This window comes from Balaenoptera acutorostrata, chromosome 4 (genome assembly GCF_949987535.1).
Source record: "Balaenoptera acutorostrata chromosome 4, mBalAcu1.1, whole genome shotgun sequence".
Taxonomy (NCBI): domain Eukaryota; kingdom Metazoa; phylum Chordata; class Mammalia; order Artiodactyla; family Balaenopteridae; genus Balaenoptera; species Balaenoptera acutorostrata.
Genome location: NC_080067.1, coordinates 79,901,397 through 79,917,120, shown reverse-complemented (window position 1 = coordinate 79,917,120; position 15,724 = coordinate 79,901,397). Strand labels below are relative to the sequence as shown.

General features: G+C 41.8%; 1 protein-coding gene across 2 annotated transcripts in view; it reads right to left on the bottom strand.

Moving 5' to 3' along the window:
* LMLN (leishmanolysin like peptidase) overlaps positions 1-15,724 on the bottom strand; it is a 122,990-nt gene that overhangs the window by 9,337 nt on the left and 97,929 nt on the right. The window lies entirely within an intron of this gene.

Genomic DNA, 15,724 nt, shown 5'->3' with positions numbered 1-15,724 from the left:
TCATTTGTAAATTGAATGGATTGAAAAAAAAATCTAAAATGACATGTCTGGATTAGATTATTTCTAGCAGCCCTTCTAATCCCCATTTTCTATCCTGCTCAGAAGGGATGAACAACTCTGGTTTTGATACCTTTGCTGGGCTAAAAGGCTTACACAATGAGTACTTAGCTACATGCTTTCAGTTGTGCTCTGCCCCACACTCTGGAACAGCTGGGCAGGAGCTAGGATGTTCCCTTAATGCAGCTGTTTCCTGTGGAAGGCCAGATCTGATGGGAAATTATCTGGCAATTCTGAGCTGGCTGTGCCAACTCCGGGATGACCATTTTATTTATTTTTTTTCTGGGACAATCTTTAACATTGTAAGAATCAGCCACCCACTTTTCTTCTCCTTTGCAAGGAATTCCCCATTGCAGGAATCATTGTCCCGAATATCCAAAAAACAATAAATTTGATAGTAAAGTGAAACTCTGGGTTAAGGAGGAGCTGGTGGGTAGGAGAGATTTGATAGCAATCATCAACCAGGACCCTAAAAACCCCAAGTACCTGCCAGGAGACCAGATCCCCGAGAATGTAGTGAGGAGAGTAAGGCCCAAAGTTCCCCTGGTTTTGAGAGAAAATATAGCCAAACTGGTTCTGTTTAAAAGTACATCTGGCTGGGCTTCCCTGGTGGCGCAGTAGTTAAGAATCCACCTGCCAATGCAGGGGACATGGGTTCAAGCCCTGGTCCAGGAAGATCCCACATGCTGCGGAGCAACTAAGCCCGTGCACCACAACTACTGAGCCTGCGCTCTAGAGCCTGTGAGCCACAACTACTGAGCCCATGTGTCACAACTATGGAAGCCCTCGTGCCTAGAGCCCGCAACAAAGAGTAGCCCCCACTCACCACAACTAGAGAAAGCCCACGTGCAGCAGCAAAGACCCAACGCAGCCAAAAATAAATTAATTAAATAAATTTAAAAATAAATAAATAAAAGTACATCTGGCTGAAGTCAGATTCTGGAATCACGGAGTTCATGTGGACAGGGGTCATTGGTATTTCCTGCTGATGGAGGCCCTATTAGCGTGACGTCATGTTCAAAACAGAAAGCCCACACTTGCTGCTCTGAAAGGTAGCCCCCAAATGGCCACTGTTTAAGACTCACATTACACATAAGCAGAGTGGTGGTTCCCTCTGGATATCATCTTGGCAAAGTCAGAAATACCATTACTCAGAATAATCTGTAGCCAGGATTTTCTTCTTTCGTAAGGTACCACCACTCCCAGATCGTTCCTTCTTTCCTTTCCTTTGTCCTAAAAAATTACAGAGCATTCATCCTAGAGTCAAATGACAAAACTAAAACAATTTAGTGTGATGCCCTTTATTCAAGGGAAAGCAGTCCATGGACTGGGGAAGTACAGGGCCTCTCCAGCAGTGGACTGCTCTTCCCAGGGATTTTGGGCAAGAGCAAGTTTTGCGTTAGAAGTGGCAACACGAAACAGGGCATGACTGGCTAGGAGGCCCTATTTTCTAGGGTCAGGTAAACCAGCTAAAGCTGAGCTGGAGGACTGAGATTGGTGTTAGGCTTCCTTGACAGTGAGACATTTCCCGTAAGTGCTGCTGACTTAGGTTTAGATTTGTGTGTGTGTGTGGGAGGGCACTGGGTTGCCTCTGTTTTGTGGGTCCCGACAGAGGAATTAACTTTATGGCTGTATTTCAGATCTTGCACTGGGCATCATGGTGTGTCACTGAGCCCGAGTGGGTGTATGTAGTACAACTCTTATAGGGATTGGGTCCAAAAGTTAATGTCTAAGGCAAAAATCAAGCATTATCAGAAATACCTTTGAAAATATTTAAAATCATCCCCAAGGGTGGTGAAATGGTCACACTATGAGACGCACCAGGACAGCTGAGGGACCTGAGTTTAACTGAGGGATTCTGTCATTCATCCCACACTTCTCCAGGCCATTGACTCAGTGTGTGGAATGGTACTAGTTAAATTACAATGTCTCTCTCAGAGTTTTATTTGTTTTGTTCTGTTTTGGCTGAAATTGAACTTGTGTAAGCTACATATGTGTATGACACTCATTTGGTGAAATACATAGAAAAATACCTACACTCATCCTGTTAAGTAAGGTTACTCCCCAGGAGAGGACTGGGATTGGGGATGCTAAACAAAAAAGAGGGTCAAAGAGGACCCCAGGCTTCTCTATAATGTTTTTATTTTTATTTAACACAGAAAATGTATTCACATTTTTCTTGTGTAACATGAAAAGATCTCTGACTACAAGTTGCTCACTATCAGAGGGAGACAGGCATGAAAATAAACAGTAAGATAGATAGTTATAAGTGCTGTAATAGCATTTACGGGAGGCCTTAGGGGAGGGGAGCAATTAATTTTTCCCTGCTACTTAATCTCATCCCTGTCCTTTTATTCTGTGTTCAAGGAAATACAGTTGAAGCCCTGCTTATCTTGCTTCAAGGTGACCTAGATAAGGCTTGGACAGTTTGGCTTGTCTTGCTAGGTCCCTGCCCTGCCCCAGGGAAGGGCAGCTCTTATAGTATGTAGGGCTAGGAGAAGCACATAGACATTAAGAGGAGGCATCTGCCTGAGTTTTCTAATCTGCCACGTTTTTTTCTGCCATCACAGGGATCTTGCTAAGGGTGAGAGGGGACCTTGGACATTGGACCGCAGTGTGTTGGCCCACTGGTGGACTCACTCTTGGCAGTGACTTCTCCTCCTCTTTGTCCTTTGTGAGGTAGAATGGACAAGAATTATTATTTCCTTGTTATGGACTTGGAATCAAAGGCACAGGAATCAGAAGCAGAGATGAGAACCCCACAATGGGTTGCTCCCCAGCCCAAGGCCTTGTCCATCTAACCCTTCACACTCTCACTGACCACTTCAGAAGGCAGTTATAATAAACTCTGAAAGTAGAATCCTTGTGAAAATTAATAAAGGGGAACCTCACTAAAATGGAGTTGGGAGGCCAGAAAGGGGAGCTCTCATGCATGTTCCACTCGACATCAACACAGATCCTAACAGGAAGAGACATACCTTGCATCTCGGGCAGGAAGTTACACTACTTTAGTACCACCATTAGGAGGAAGATTTTCTCCTTGCATGGCAACAGGTCGGCCAATGAAAAGCCACTATACTTAGAACACTAAGTTTCTTCCAACGGACTTTTTGCTTTTAATAGTCCCTCTCAACTTCCATTCTCCTCTATAAAAGAGTTTCCTCTCCTTTGCTTTACGGGACTTACATGTGGTTCACCATAGTTGCATGTCCCAAATTGCAATTCTTTGCTGTTCCTGAATAAACTTGTTTTGCTGGTAAAATAACCAGCTGTTTTATTGTTTTAGGTTAGCACCTAGAATCCATAGCAACAGAACCATAGGAAGTCCATTGGATAAATGTTTAGAGTATTTTCCTGACACAGGCTATAGCATGAGCTCTGTTCCAGATCTAGTGGGAAAACTCTACAACTCTTTTCCTGGGAATGAGGTCCTTCTCAACTGAAGGTTGTGCTTAGTATACTAAAAATTGCAGACCTGCCACAACTAGGACCTTATGCAACCAAATAAGTAAATTAATATATATTAAAACAATTTTTTTTGCAGGCCCTAGACTGAGATGGAATTCACCACATTTTATCTGTGATATCCTGAACAGATTACTTGACCACCCTGAACCTCAGCTCTTTACCTGTCATATGGGAAAAACACCACCCTCCTCACTGGATAACTGTGAGGAATGAATAGAAGTCAGATGCCTGGCCCAAGGCAGGCATTCAGCATATTCCCACTCAATCTTTGGATCTTTCCTACAGGGGGTATTGGCTGCACGAACACATGGTAGGACTTGCCTGGTTTGGTGAGTTAGCTTAGTGTGAACAATCAAACCTACAAGGTATTCGAAACATTAATGTCTGCACCCATGGAGAGGATCTTCATTCAAAAGTGCCTCTTTTCAGACTAACTTGGGCCTGCAAGAATAGAGGAAGAAAGAAAGAAGGAAAGAAGGAAAGAAAGAAGGAAGGGAGGAAGGGAAAGAAAGAAAGAAGGAAACTTTGAGTGCATCATTTTTATTGCTTCTTTTTTTTCCACACAAAGAGAAATTGAGATCAGTTGGCCAGGGCTGTGGACACCCTGAACTCATCTTATCTTTTTATACATTTCAAGGAGCGATATAATGCTTTTATCAGTGTTCAATGTTGGTAATGACTGCATTGTGTGGTTTTCCAAAGACTTTCTCTTGGATGAAGGCATTTGATGATGGAGGACATTGGCCATTAAAGTTTTTAGGCCTCTGTCTCAGCAATAAAATGAGATGAGGATGTATGGCAGCATTTATATTACATGGTTTTCCTCTAGGGTTAATTCTAGAGCTCGTTGTCCCCAAAGATCTTTACTTTTAAATTAGCTGAAACCCTTTGGTTGCCATAACAGAATTCATTTAAAGTTGGCTGAAGGGAAAAGTGAGAAATGTATATTAAAAATGATTAAAGAGGGCTTCCCTGGTGGCGGAGTGGTTGAGAATCTGCCTGCCAATGCAGGGGACACGGGTTCGAGCCCTGGTCTGGGAGGATCCCACATGCCGCGGAGCGACTAGGCCCGTGAGCCACAATTGCTGAGCCTGCGCGTCTGGAGCCTGTGCTCCGTAACAAGAGAGGCCAATAGTGAAAGGCCTGCGCACCGCGATGAAGAGTGGCCTCCACTCGCCGCAACTGGAGAAAGCCCTCGCACAGAAACGAAGACCCAACACAGCCATAAATAAATAAATAAATAAAATTTAAAAAAAAAATGATTAAAGAAGACAATTTAGGTGATACAAACAAACCTTATTTAACACTTCATGAAGCAGGCAGCCTCCATTCCCAAGGGTCCAGAGAACTGCAAAACGGGGCAGAAGGCAGATAGCTTTCATAGGATAAAGAATAAAGAACAAAGAAGAGAAAAATAGAAAATATCTGATGAACTGGGGCCACACAGTCAACCTTGTCTGGGGTGAGAAGGAAGAAGAAAATAAGTATAGAGCCCAGAGCTAGATTGGCATTTGGGGGTTGGCTGACTGGATATGCTGCATTTCTGATCACATGGAGCATTTACAGGGCCATGAAAGTTATCTAAATTTCCATTTGCTGACATGGTACCCTGGGAAGGAGTGGCCTAGAAATTTATTTCAATATGTATTTGTATATGCTATATACATGTTCATGTACATGGATATGCATATTTATGTATACGTATATTCTATGTATGTACACTATGTATAATGTATAAGGATATGTATAGTCCTTTCTTATGGAATCTGAAGACAGAAATACAGTAAAGCTGTAGAAGAGGAAACTGCAGAGGCATTGGGCCATCTTGCATGTCTGCTGAGCTCTTCTCTCCTCCCCTCCCCCTCCCCTGGTGTTATATAGTTGTTACCACTCTCCTGAGAGAGTGATTGATGGATATGGTTCCAATTAGTTCTGAGTCAGGGCTGATTAGATCACAAATTCTAATTCCTGGCTTGGGTAAGGTGTCCATCCTGGCCAATGAGCTACTACAGGCAGAGAAAATGAGATACCCAGTGCAGAACTGGCTGCTGGAGCCTGTCCTTTATGAGAAGGAAGACACACTCATTACAATTTATGACCAAGGACTGGAGATCAATCTAGACTGTGTATCAACACGGCATAAAGAAAGCAAACATGACCAAATATGAACAAATATAACCAAAATGACCTGAATCATGACTGAGAAGGATAAACAAAACAAGGGCCTGTCTTGTGGTTGGGTTTAGATGGAGAAAAGGAAGCAGGGCTTGATGGCAGTAAAAAAAAAATGGGATGAAGAGAATCCTTGTGTATGATACCTGGAGGCTGAGCAGCAGGACAGTGTCACTAAGAGAGAGGAAAAGCGAGCGGGAAGGGCAGCTGGGGCCACGGCCTTGCCCCCTAGAAAAGAATCTCCCCTAATTATTCCCATGTAAGCATTTTGTAATCCCTTCCCCTTCCAACATCCTAATTTTAAATAAGGTCCATGTCTTTGATTTCCCATCTTCTTCCCTAATTAAAGGAAAGCATTTAAAAGAAAATAAACAGTGATGGCAAAAATAATAGCTTCCGCTTACTAAGAGCCTACTAAATGCCCACTGTTTTACATAACTTATCTCTACTTCTTACAACAACTTTGTGAGGCAGACATTGCTATCCCCATTTTATAGACACGGAAAATGAGTCTCAGTGTGATAAAGGAACTTTCCCCCAAGTCATGACACGAGTCAGACCCAGGTATGCTGATTGCTGCCCACCACACCGCAGTGTCCTGTATGGGGGGATGAAGAACTGTGTCAGCTTCCTACTGCTGCTATAACAAATTATCACAAACCTAGTGCCTAGAAAAAGGCAAATCTATTATCTTACAGTTCTAGAAGTCAGAAGTCCTAAAGTCAAGGGGTTGGCAGGACTGCATTCCTTCCAGAGGCTCTGGGGAGAATGTGCTTCCTTGCCTTTTCCAGCTTTGATAAGCCACCTTGCATTCCTTGGCTCATGGCCTCTTCTTCCATCTTCAAAGCCAGCAGCACTGTGTCTTCGAATCCCTAACTCTGCTTCCATCTTCTCTCACTCTGATCCTCCTGCCTCCCTCTTCTAAGGACACTTATAATTACACTGGGCCCACCAAGATAATCCAGAATAATCTCTCCACCTCAAAATCCTTAACTTAATCACATCTGCAAAGTCCCTTTTGCCATGTAAGGTGACATATTTCACAGGTTCCAGGATTAGGATGTGGACATCTTTGGGGACCATTATCCTGCCTCCCACATGACCCACATCTGTGTCATTGACCACTGTACCCCCAGTACCTAGCACAGTGCTTGTTGCTTATAAAGTGCTCAAGAAATATTTGTTAAACTGATGAATGAGGAACAGTAAACTAGACTAACTTCAAATCCTATCCTCTGCTTCTGTCTGTTTTTATTTTTTATTTATTTTTATTTATTTATTTTTTGGCCATGCCACGCAGCTTACAGATCTTAGTTCCCCGACCAGGGATTGAACCCAGGCCCCCGGCAGTGGAAGCAGAGTCCTAACCACTGGACCGCCAGGGAATTCCCTGTTTGTTTTTATTTTAATTTTAGTTTTTGGTTCATCTATCTTATGATATGATAGGACCAGAGGGACAAACTCTATGGCTGAGCGATCAGTTCCTCCAGTGAGCCCCGAATTTAAAAATGGACAACCCTTGATACCAGAGGCTATCTTCTTAGGTTGAGAGTAACTCTAGGTTGTAAAGAAACTCTTCAAAGTGCAGAGTGACTGCCTGTGACCTACAGTGGTGAGGCCTTCAAAACCCTTAAGTTCAAAATAAACCACAAACAAACAACCCAATTTTAAAATAGTCAAAGGACTTGAATAGACATTTCTCCAAAGAAGATAGACAAATGACCAATAAACATATGAAAAGATGCTCAACATCATTAGCCATCAAGAAATACAAATCAAAATGTCAATGAGATATCACTTTACACCCATTAGAAGAGCTACAATAAAATTTTAAAAAATAAATGTCAGGGAAGATGTGGAGAAAGTGGAAACCTCATGTATTGCTGGGAATGTAAAATGGTACAGCTGCTGTGGAAAACAGTTTGGCGATTCCTTGAAAAGTTAAACATAGAAGTATCATATGGCCCAGTAATTCCATTCCTAAGTATAAACCCAAAAGAATTTAAATCAGGGACTCAGTGCCAATGTTCATAGCAGAATTATTCACAATAGTCAAAAGGTAGAAATAATCCAAATGTTCATTAACAAATAAATGGATTAACAAAATGTGATATATACATTTAATGTGATATACAATTAAATATCCTACAGCCATAAAAACAAATGAACTTCTGACACATGCCACAGTATTGATGAACCTTGAAAACATTATATTAAGTGAAATAAGCCAGACACAAAAGAACATATACTGTATGATTTCACTTATATGAAATAACTAGAATAGGCAAATTCATAGAGACAGAAAGTAGATTAGAAGTTACCAGGGGCTGGGGGAGTAGGGAAAGGGAATTACTGTTTAATGGGTACAGAATTTCTTTTTGGGGAGATGAAAAATTTTGTAAACAGATAGTGGTGATGGTTGCACAACACTGTGAATACACTTAATGCCACTGAACTGTACACATAAAAATATTTAAAATGACAAAACTGAGGAGATACATATTTTACCACAATTTTTTAAAAAATAGTAAAAAGTAAATACATGAAGAAACCATGAACATTTTCTGCCAGGGAAAGAAGAACTTTCAGTGAAACAACACTGCCACAGTGTAAAAAGCATCAGTCCTCAGACTTAGAAAACAAAATTATGGTTACCAAAGGGGAAAGGTGACGGGGGAGGGATAAATTAGGAGGTTGTCATTAACATATACACACTACTGTATATAAAATAGATAATCAACAATGACCTACTGTATAGCACAGGGAACTCTACTCAATACTCTGTAATAACCTATACGGGAAAAGAATCTGAAAAAGAATAGATATATTTATATGTATAACTGAATCACTTTGCTGTACACCTGAAACTAACACAACATTGTAAATCAACTATACTCCAATATAAAATAAAAATTTAAAAAAAGTATAAAGGGACTTCCCTAGTGGCGCAGTGGTTAAGAATCCTCCTGCCAATGCAGGGGACACAGGTTCGATCCCTGGTCCGGGAAGATCCCACATGCCACGGAACAACTAAGCCCGTGCACCTCAACTACTGAGCCTGCACTCTAGAGCCCGTGTGCCACAACTACTGAAGCCCGCGTGCCACAACTACTGAAGCCCGCATGCCTAGAGCCCATGCTCCGCAACAGGAGAAGCCACCACAATGAGAAGCACGCGCACTGCAATGAAGAGTAGTCCCCACTCGCCGCAACTAGAGAAAGCCTGCGGACCACAACGAAGACCTAACGCAGCAACGAAGACCTGATGCAGCCAAAAATAAATAAATTAAATAAATTAATTAAAAAGAAAAAAGCATAAGTCCTATGAATCCCAAGATTCATAAAGGACAAATGTTTAATTACCGGGGCTTGGGGGAGACAAATACTCTGAGGCCTTTGTAGTATAACATAGGGAGCAGCTAAACTAGTTTTATCAAATCTTATCAGCCTTAGGGAAAGACCTGGGACTGATATATGTGAAGTTGTTTAACAATATGCTGATTTTAGGGTTTAACGAAACAAAGCAGGAAAGACAAGAATTGGCAGGTGTTATATCTTCCATCTGCCTGGGGTTTAACACAGTGGGAACAGAGTGTACTTGTGATGATAGGACATATTAGAAAGTACAAAGGGGGAATTTTGATGAGGATGTGGCAAAAAGAATCGCAAAGTTCTTTAAGGCAAACAATAGAACAAATTATATACAGAAAATTTTAATATGTAATCATAAAAGAGTTCAAAGCCATGGAACCACCAGATATATTTGGTCTATGCAGTGTTTAAATTAGTTACTAATGGGAATTCCCTGGAGGTCCAGTGGTGAGGACTCAGTGCTTTCACTGCCATGGCCGAGTTCAATCCCTGGTCAGGGAACTAAGGTCCTGCAAGCCACGTGGTGTGGCCAAAAAAAAAAAAAAAAGTTGCTAATTTTTTTTTTTTTTAATTTTTGGCTGTGTTGGGTCTTCATTGATGCGCGCGGGCTTTCTCCAGTTGCGGAGAGTGGGGGCCACTCTTTGTTGCAGTGCGTGGGCTTCTCATTGTGGTGGCTTCTCTTGTTGCAGAGCACAGGGTCTAGGCACACGGGCTCAGTAGTTGTGGCACGTGGGCTTCAGTAGTTGTGGCTCACGGGCTCCAGAGCGCAGGCTCAGTAGTTGTGGCACACGGGCCCAGTTGCTCCATGGCATGTGGGATCCTCCCGGACCAGGGCTTGAACCCATGTCCCCTGCATTGGCAGGCGGATTCTCAACCACTGCGCCACCAGGGAAGTCCGCTAATATTTAAAAATAAAAAGATTTTATATCAAGTTATGTTTTATAGCTCCTCTTGAAAAATTGGAAGATCTGTCAAAACTGGGTCCACAGCCTTTCCTGGAAACAGGACTGGTGCTGAGAGGCAGCTGCACCCTTAGAAGGGTGAGGTGGTCTCCAGTTTGTCCCTGGAGCTTCAGCCATACCATGGGCATTGGAATACCACACTGCCTCCAGGACCAGTCCTTTCTGAAATACCTGGTTCTTTAAAATGGAAACTGTGTTTTTGCTTTTATTTCTTTTGCCTTAAGAGATAGAGCCAAAAAAAAAATATTGCTATGACTTATGTCAAAAAGTGTTCTGCCTACGTTTTCTTCTAGGAGTTTTATGGTTTCAGGTCTTACACTTAGGTCTTTAATCCATTTTGAGTTTATTTTTGTATATGGTGTGAGGAAATGTTCTGATTTCTTTATTTTTTTTCCTAGTTACTCTTATTTTTTTTAATTTTTTAATTTAATTTTATTTATTTTTTTATACAGCAGGTTCTTATTAGTTATCCATTTTATACACATCAGTGTATACATGTCAATCCCAATCTCCCAATTCATCCCACCACCACCACCCCTCCCGCCACTATCCCCCTTTGGTGTCCATACGTTTGTTCTCTACATCTGTGTCTCTATTTCTGTCCTATAAACCGGTTCATCTGTACCATTTTTATAGGTTCCACATATATGTGTTAATATCCGATATGTTTTTCTCTTTCTGACTTACTTCACTCTGTATGACAGTCTCTAGGTCCATCCACGTCTCTACAAATGACCCAATTTCGTTCCTTTTTATGGCTGAGTAATATTCCATTGTATATATGTACCACATCTTCTTTATCCATTCGTCTGTTGATGGGCGTTTAGGTTGCTTCCATGACCTGGCTATTGTAAATAGTGCTGCAGTGAACATTGGGGTGCATGTGTCTTTTTGAATTATGGTTTTCTCTGGGTATATGCCCAGTAGTGGGATTGCTGGGTCATATGGTAATTCTATTTTTAGTTTTTTTTTGGCTGCGTTGGGTCTTTGTTGCTGTGCGCAGGCTTTCTCTAGTTGCGGCAAGCGGGGGCTACTCTTCGCTGTGGTACGTGGGCTTCTCATTGTGGTGGCTTCTCTTGTTGTGGAGCTCAGGCTCTAGGCATGTGGGCTTCAGTAGTTGTGGCTTGAGGGCTCTAGAGCGCAGGCTTAGTAGTTGTGGCGCATGGGCTTAGTCGCTCCGCGGCATGTGGGATCTGACCAGGGCTTGAATCCTTGTCCCCTGCATTGGCAGGCGGATTCTTAACCACTGTGCAACCAGGGAAGTCCCTATTTTCAGTTTTTTAAGCAACCACCATACTGTCTTCCATAGTGTCTGTATCAATTTACATTCCCACCAACTGTGCAAGAGTGTTCCCTTTTCTCACACCCTCTCCAGCATTTGTTGTTTGTAGATTTTCTGATGATGCCCATTCTAACTGGTGTGAGGTGATACCTCATTGTAATTTTGATTTGCATTTCTCTAATAATTAGTGATGTTGAGCAGCTTTTCATGTGTTGCTTGGCCATCTGTATGTCTTCTTTGGAGAAATGTCTATTTAGGTCTTCTGCCCATTTTTGGATTGGGTTGTTTGTTCTTTTAATATTGAGCTGCATGAGCTGTTTATATATTTTGGAGATTAATCCTTTGTCCATTGATTCATTTGCAAATATTTTCTCCCATTCTGAGGGTTGTCTTTTCGTCTTGTTTGTAGTTTCCTTTGCTTTGCAAAAGCTTTTAAGTTTCATTAGGTCCCATTTGTTTATTTTTGTTTTTAGTTTCATTACTCTAGGAGGTGGACCAAAAAAGATCTTGCTGTGATTTATGTCAAAGAGTGTTCTTCCTACGTTTTCCTCTAAGAGTTTTATAGTGTCTGGTCTTACATTTAGGTCTCTAATCCATTTTGAGTTTATTTTTGTATATGGTGTGACGGAATGTTCTAATTTCATTGTTTTACATGTGGCTGTCCAGTTTTCCCATCACCATTTATTGAAGAGACTGTCTTTTCTCCATTGTATATCCTTGCCTCCTTTGTCATAGATTAATTGACCATAGGTGCATGGGTTTTTTTCTGTTCCATTGATCTACATGTGTGTTTTTGTGCCAGTACCATGTTGTTGTTGTTGTTGTTTTTTAATATTTATTTATTTATTTATCTTTGGCTGCATTGGGTCTTTGTTGCTGTGCTCCGGCTTTCTCTAGTTGTGGCGAGGGGGGGCTACTCTTCGTTGCAGTGTGCTGGCTTCTCATTGCGGTGGCTTCTCTTGTTGTGGAGCACGGGCTCGTGGCACGTGGGCTCAGTAGTTGCGGCTCGTGGGCTGTAGAGCGTGGGCTCAGTAGTTGTGGTGCACGGGCTTAGTTGCTCCATGGCATGTGGGATCTTCCTGGACCAGGGCTCGAACCCATGCTCCCTGCATTGGCAGGCGGATTCTTAACCACTGCGCCACCAGGGAAGCCCCTACCATGTTGTTTTTCTTTTGTTTTAATTTTTCAGATATAATCTTTTTTTTTTTTTAATTTAAATTTATTTATTTATTTATTTTTTGGTTGCATTGGGTCTTTGTTGCTGTGTGCGGGCTTTCTCTAGTTTCAGTGAGTGGGGGCTACTCTTGTTGTGGTGTGCGGGCTTCTCATTGTGGTGGCTTCTCTTTTTGTGGAGCATGGGTGTCTAGGCACGTGGGCTTCAGTAGTTGCAGCACTCAGGTTCAGTAGTTGTGGTTCGTGGGCTCTAGAGCGCAAGCTCAGTAGTTGTGGCACATGGGCTTAGTTGCTCTGTGGCATGTGGGATCTTCCCAGAGCAGGGCTTGAACCCATGTCCCCTGCATTGGCAGGCGGATTCTTAACCACTGTGCCACAAGGGAAATCCCTACCATGCTGTTTTGATTACTGTAGCTGTGTAGTAGTATAGTCTAAAGTCAGGGAGTGTGATACCTCCAGCTTTGCTCTTTTTCCTTTTTTTCTCGAGATTGCCTTGGTGATATTTTGTGGTTCCATATAAATTTTAGAACTTTTTGTTCTAGTTCTGTGAAAATGGGACCTACTTAAACCTAAAAGCTTTTGCACAACAAAGGAAACCATCAACAAAACAAAAAGACAACCTACTGAATGGGGACAGTATTTGCAAATGATATGATCTCTAAGAGGCTAATATCCAAAATATGTAAACAGCTCATACAACTCAATTAAAAAAAATGGGAAGAACTGAATAGACATTTTTCCAAAGAAAACATGCAGATGGCTAAGAGGCACATGAAAAGATGCTCAACATCGCTAACCATCAGAGAAATGCAAATCAAAACCACAATGAGATACCACCTCACACCTGTCAGAACGACCATCATCAAAAAAATCTACAAATAACAAATGTTGGCGAGGATGTGGAGGAAAGGGAACATTTGTAAACTGTTGGTGGGAATATAAATTGGTGTAGCCACTATGGAAAATAGTATGGTGGTTCCTCAAAAAACTAGAAATAGAACTACCTTATTACCCAGCAATTCCACTCCTGAGTATATATCTGAAAAAAATGAAAACACTAATTCAAAATGATATAACCACCTCAATGTTCACAGCAGCATTATTTACAATAGTCAAGATATGGAAGCAACCTAAGTGTCCATCAACAGATGAATGGATAAAGAAGATATTTTATGTATGTGTGTGTGTGTGTGTGTGTATATATATATATATATATATATATATATATATATATATATATATATATATAAATATGTAAAGATAAAATAGGGGCAGGACTGTAAGCTTTGAGATGGCAGGAGCCATGTCTGCTTATTTACTGCTGAGTCCCCCAAGCCTGGAACATCACTGATGCCCATTAATACAGGAGGAGGGAATGAAAGTACACTGTGGCATGCACTGACTAACCAAAACATTCATAGGCAAAAGAGAGAAAGCTTGCCCTGAGGGGAAGATGTGTGAAGAAAAAATTCAGAAGCACTAGGCTTTATGATGGATGCCACTGATTTGGGGGGCAGAAGCAAGCAGAGATGAGAAAATTGGGCAGCAATCATGATAGAAACATGTCAGACAAAGAGGTGAACTTTTTGTCTGTGAGACAAGGGGGATTCAGAGATGTGTGACACTCTTACCCAGAGATGAAGTACTTGGAGAAGCAGACTAAAAAGAAAAGGGAAAAACTGAAACTCTGAGCTGGACCTAGAACTCACTGCTGACTAAAGAACTGTGGCAAATAATAAGATTTAGTTTTTCCAAGAGGAATTTTGTTTATGTGGGAGAAAAAATATAAAAAAGTAAAATGATTCCATAAGCTTGTATGTTGTATAAAATATCTCTGGGGATCTCTGCTAATGGAGATATCTAGATGTTTCTCTTGGATTATTCAGCAGTGAGCTGCCAGGAGGCAAGGGGCTGAACGGAATGAGCTTGGAATGGGTTCTGTGATTAAGAACCCTCATAGAGAAGCTGAGGCAGAGGCTCAGTCAATTGAGCACAGTGTACCTGTGACCCTGGCAAGTGAGGAGCTAGGTTCCCAATCCCTAGCCCAACTTCACAGTACCAAGGAAATACTTCCAGCCAGGTTTCCTATTGGGGGGCGGGGCGGGGATGGGGAAGGGTAACTTGGCAGAAGTCACAGGTAAAGCCTGTTTTTTCTGATTCCAGGAAGCAGGTCCAAATGTGTATAAGAACATAGCCGACAGCTATATGCCTGTGTGAATTACATCTGGGCTGTATGCACAGAGCTGAATGATGACTCATGTGAGGCCTGGAGCATTTGGTAGTCAAGATTTGCTCTTGCTTTGCTAAACTGAGTGGTAACTGTGATTGCACACAATTTTGGTGAGGTGTGTTTTGGGGACTAGGGAGAGAACTAAGCACTCAGGCTTTGCAAACCCTGAGTCAACATCAACCCTTCTCCAAAGACTGTTAAGTAAATCCCCAAGCCAGTTTCTATGTACTGGGTTAGTACCTGTTTTTTGAGCTTCTCAGTGAGATCAGAAGGGAAAATTCCAATGAGAAATCAAAAGACTCTCAGTTAGGTAAAAGCATCCTTGGGCAGCTAGGGTGAAACTCTTCCTGTCCTCATGCTGGTGCCTTGCCCCTATTCCTAGCTGGTTTATCAAGTCTTATGCTACTGCTTCAGGCCTCAAAACCCAGCCTCCCATGGTTAAGGAAAGATTAAGGAGCTGCCCTGGGGATTAAGGTCTTGGGCACCAGGCTCAGACACAAACAGAATCCTAGGTTCAGAATGGAGTCTTTCCTAGCACCCAGGATGCTCTCAAAAGACTGGACTAGGGGGGTAGATCAATTCTAGAAGGTACTGGCCGTTGAGAACAGGCATCATAAAACAAAAGCATCTTGCTCATTTTTTTTTTCCCCCAAAAGTTCAAGAAATATTTATTGAGTATCTACTATTGGTTGCAAATGTTTTCGGCTCTGGAAGACATCAATGAGAATAAAAGAAATCTGTGCCTCAGAGAGCTTACATTCTAATACGAAGGGGTGAGCCCCATGACATTTTTCACAATGTTTTTGTCTCTACCTGTCCTGCTACAGAGGTAGAGTGGGAAAAAACATTTGAGACTTGTCATATACTCATTTTGAGCTACCTTGCAGAGCAGGCATATGATGGGGAAGGCTACTGTGGGTTTGAGATTATCCACAATTGTCTAGCATTTTTTTTTTTTTTTTTTTTTTTACTGCTTGCTGTTCTCATTGACTGAATAGTATTGTATCAC